This window comes from Papilio polytes, unplaced genomic scaffold (genome assembly GCF_000836215.1).
Source record: "Papilio polytes unplaced genomic scaffold, Ppol_1.0 DF821845.1, whole genome shotgun sequence".
In the NCBI taxonomy this organism is placed as follows: domain Eukaryota; kingdom Metazoa; phylum Arthropoda; class Insecta; order Lepidoptera; family Papilionidae; genus Papilio; species Papilio polytes.
The window spans coordinates 2,911,641-2,916,165 of NW_013527359.1; positions in this window are offsets into that span (position 1 = coordinate 2,911,641).

A 4,525-nucleotide genomic window follows, 5' to 3' on the forward strand; every position below is an offset into this window, starting at 1 on the left:
ATTCGTCAAGTCAAAACGTTGACTTGTTATTTGAACGTAAATCTTTCTTAGCGATATCTTTTTTAAACAAAATCCTTTTCCAATTATTCTATAAATTTATATGTTTACATAAATTATTTATTACTTTCTACTTGTCTATATATCAGTGAGTTTAAAAGAGGTCTCCAGTTTAATGTCAATAAATGGCAGCTTCTTTAAAAACCCAAGAAAATGGACATCAAAGAAGCAGAAGTGTCTGTTTAAAACTCTCCTTTGCTCTACCATTAAGGGTAACATGATATTAAAAATTAACACACTACGTGAAACAAATTCTAAAACGAGTTAATAAATTAGTACAAAAGCATTTTTCATAGTTTGTCGTAGCGTGGAGCGCAGGTAGCGGTGTACGTTACGAAACTGTTCGCCGCAACGAATATCATATGTTTGTGGCACTCTATTAGTCATCGCCGGGCGGGTAATCTCATCAATCATTCGCCGGGGCTCTGTGTAAGTGTTAATAATCGCCGTCGCTATTGTTTATTATTTAGAGAGCACTACACATATCGCAATTGCGACACCTACATTACTCTTAATCAAGTATTACTTTTTATGATGGCAACACACGTTTTGTTGGTGTTGCCAGTAATGTTTGAAGTATTCTGTTATGTTTTTCCCCGACTGAAGGAAGTTTTTCCACATTTAGGTATGTAGCGTATTACCAAACAATAACTGTTAAAATAGTCTGAATCCTTTTATTTTATTTACTTTAGTTGTCTGTTACTATAAATAATGGGCAACTCAATTTGGGGAAGTAAATAGGTTCGCATGTAATAAAGGTATATAAGTAAGTGAGCAACAAAACGCACTTTATCAGGTGGCAGCCGCTTTATCTCGCTAATGACCAACCCCTCCGCAGTAATAAAAGTCGATATCAGCCGCCGAACTTAACGCTACGGTTTAACCTTCTTGGTACTTATACTTTTTTATTTTGTTTTATTTCATGAAATAAAAAATCCTTTATGTCAACCTTCAAATAATAATACTTTCAGGAATTTTAAGTGCTCTTGCGTTAAGATTAGAAAGCAAAGACATGTAGAGTTATAGATTTTACAAAGTTATGTGAAAGTAGTTTTTATTATGAAATGGTAACCTTTAATTTTTTACTTCCTCTAATTAAATCGAAGTTTAGAGCGGAATAGGTGTTATTTTTGAGACGTTATTTGTAAAGTATCAAGACTATAATGTCGAAGTTTGTGTTCAGCGAAGCGCGGCTGAGAATTAGCGGCGGCGGGAAAGAAAAATGATTGTGACAGTCCGGCGAACAGCGCTAATGGAGTCTGCGTCTGCGAAACGTTGCCATTTACACAAACGCTACAATTTGAACGCGCCCTTATTACATTCTCTACCCATTTATGATAATATAATTTGAATTGACAACTTTTTTGCGGTGAATTAGAAAAATTTATTATGTTATTGTATATTTAAAAAATTAAGATAATTTCAATTTTTTGTTTCCGGAACTTTAAGATTACCGTTTATTAACGTTAAAATCTATAAATGTTTCTTATTAAAACGACTTATGGCCGGTTCCCCGACTACTTTTAACCATTCGTTAGTATTTCTGGTTCGATAACTTAATAAAATGCGTTTCCGAATTACGTAACTTGAGTTACTTTGAAACTTTAATAAACCTAACACAATTGAATAAAATAAATGGAAACTTCAGCAACATAGCATTAATAATAAATCTTAAACTACGTATAATAATGTTACATGATACATCAGAATAACTAATATTCATTTATATTAAATTATTAAAAAATTAACAATCTCTGCAACTGATATGTCTTTACTCTCAAGAGTAAAGAGACACGTATCGAGCAAAATTTAAATCGGCATCACAATACGCGAGGGTAATTCGAAACAAGTTACAAAGCTCAGAGCAATAACAGAGCCCCACCCTACCAATACCTCGCTACTCCCCTCACAAATTAAGTGTAAAACAAACCTAATGAAATTTAAATATCTCTCCCGACGCTCGTAATAACTGCACAAATAAAATCATTCCGTGGGGAGAGTAATCGCATCTATTGTGTATACGAGAAATATACCGAAAAGATGCAACCATGTCAAAGTAACATTGTACTCGTAACATTCGTTGCTTCGAAGAAACTTGTGGATAAATTACTTAGACAAAGTAACAAGATAATAAATAAGATTAGGGGGTGGAATGGTCTTAGTAGGTAGTGACGGAGTGATTGGCCAACCTCTTATTGTTAGCTTGTTAGGGAATTATGTGGGTAATACGTTTTGGTGGTTGTGATGCTTGTGTAAATCTGACGGGGTTGGAAAACCGTAATTTGCATCATACTACGAATACGAACATATTTGTAAGTATATTTATTGTATAATCTTTATCTATCTGTACAAGTAATAAAATTGGAGTGTCTGTGTGTAATATCAAAAGACAAACTCCAGATTTCGGGAAGGTGATGAAAATCGCATTTAAATTCTTTTGTCTGTCTGTCCGCAAGCCGCGTTTGTTCTAGATAATCTCCGAAAAGGCTGAACCGATTGCGATCGGACTTTTACTAAAAGGTAGCTGACATAGACGGGCATATTATAGGCTACTTTTTTATCTTAATATTGCGTTGACGAAGTCGCAAACAACAGCGAGTTCCTGATAAAACCGCTGTTTAAAAATAATTATGTAATATTAATTCCACTTGATCACGAAAAATGTCTTGTTCTTAAACCTAACAGACTGAATTACAATTATTCAAACAGATTGAATCGTATTCAAATGAATTTCTTTTAAAACACGTTCCTTTTCTCAAAGGGGACGGGGACACTGATTTCCTTTCCAGTTTAAAAAAGAATCTTCCCCTGAAGAAGTGTAAAAAAGTTACAATCGAAAAGGAAATTTGCGTTTTAAATCCTCTAATGAAGCCGAGAACTTTGTAATGGAGGGTTGAAAGACTGCGAACGAATCGAGCACAATCCCCCGACGCCGTACCTACGTCCAATCAAATTACCTGTGATCAATTTAAAATAAAAATACCTTAATTTCAGTTTATTTAACTCATCTATTGTTAAAGAAATAACTGATTTTTGTAGCCCTGCAGTTTTTTACAGCACATTAAGCTATACAATATATTTTAGAAAAGTAAGATTGTCTTAACCCATAGTAGAAACTAAAACCAATCTTCTTACTAATGTTACAAGTGCGAAAGTTTAGATGGATGGATGGATTTTAGAGTTTGTAGTCTAAACTGTTGAACAGATTTCGATGAAAATTGGCATAGATGTAGAACATAGTCTGGAAGAACACATAGGCTACTCACTTTTGTTTTTTTAATTCCAGGCGGACGGAGTCGCGGGCGAAAGCTAGTTATTTGAATATTTTATTACCAAAGCGATAGTTGAATAATTCGCCGCATGAGAACGAAGTATCACTTTTGTTTCAAAATGATATTGCTAGTGCCATCTAGCGTTAAAATTGGGAAACAAAAATATTTTCTTTATATGGTTCATAGCAACTGGTATACGTAATGTCGGTAAAAAGCAGAAATGAAACAAATAACTTGAGTAAAAAATTTATTGATATAAATATTACATTTATTTCCATACAACCATAGCATAGATATAACGAACCTTACTTTAATTATAGAATAAAATTAATTATCCCATAATTCAAGTGCTAAGTATAAGCAAACTTTGATTATTTATTAATTTTAAATGTCTGTATCCCAGCTATTAGTTTAAACAACTCAATAAAAGAGGACCTAGCAATGAGAAAAGTATTCGTAACGTCATCGACAGTGTGTAGCGGGCGTATACCAAAAATAAAAGTTTTGTCGATGAAAAATACTTTCTCCCAAATTTTCATGTTAGGTCCCCTGTAATTACGTTTCGATAAAAGTGATTACACATTTTTTTACTTATGAACATTTTAATTGATGTACGATATTGGACGGTAGCTTCACATTCCAAGAGTCATGTACACTACATTGTACACTCATAGTAGATGTTATATGAAATTATTGCTTCCTATAAGATTTTGTGAAAAATGTTTTCATTTTATTCAGTCTATGAGTTATCCATCGATCCATGAAGATTTAAGTCTAATGAACTACTCGTTATATAGAGAAAAATTTATTATATTACGTTGACATAATTTTTATTATAGTGAAGAGTAAATAAATAAAGCTTTGCCTGTTTACTTTTTTTTAATAATTCAGGATGAAACAATTGTTACATTAGTAATCTAGTTTTTATTTATTTTCTATCTATATTCAAAATAAAATACATTTTTAGTGATACTAGCTAATTATAAATAGCACGAGTATAGAGAATATAGGTAGATAATAATTAAATGTATTAATTGTGCCACGAAATATTTTATGACATACATAATTAAAAACTGAATATAAAGTATGGAACAGTAAAATATTTTTAAAGAAGACAAAATTTAAGTATCTTTGCATAATAACCATTGTGAAATTAAACAGGATTTAAACAATTTTCAGTGCAATTGTATAAAAAA